This window comes from Phaethon lepturus, unplaced genomic scaffold, assembly GCF_000687285.1.
Source record: "Phaethon lepturus isolate BGI_N335 unplaced genomic scaffold, ASM68728v1 scaffold28675, whole genome shotgun sequence".
Taxonomy (NCBI): Eukaryota; Metazoa; Chordata; class Aves; order Phaethontiformes; family Phaethontidae; genus Phaethon; species Phaethon lepturus.
In genome coordinates, this window is record NW_010538818.1 from 1 (window position 1) to 389 (window position 389).

Below are 389 nucleotides of genomic sequence, written 5' to 3' on the forward strand. Positions count from 1 at the left end.
GCCGCGTTCCCGCCGGTGTCAGCAGGTAGGGCCGCTTCCCGAGGACCCCCCGGGCTGGGCTGGCCCCAGTAGCCTCGCTGGGTCCGAGCGGGGCTGCGAGCACCCCTCTGTGCAGCGCAGGGTGCAGCTCTTCCCGCGGCTCTCGCCTCCCTCCAGCCTCCATCTCTTTAACCTTCCCAGCTTTCATCTCTTCTCCGCTCTCCTGCCTCCGAGCCGGTCTCCCGCTCGCTGGTCCCCGGCGCCCAGCTGCTCCCGTGGCCCTGCCATGCCGGTGGCTCCTTCCAGCCGTCCCTGTCAGCTCAGGACGCTGGCCCCGAGGCGGGGTGGAGTGCAGGGTCCCGCAGGGATCCAGACAGCGGTCATGGGCGTTAGCGAGGCAGTTGGCAGGC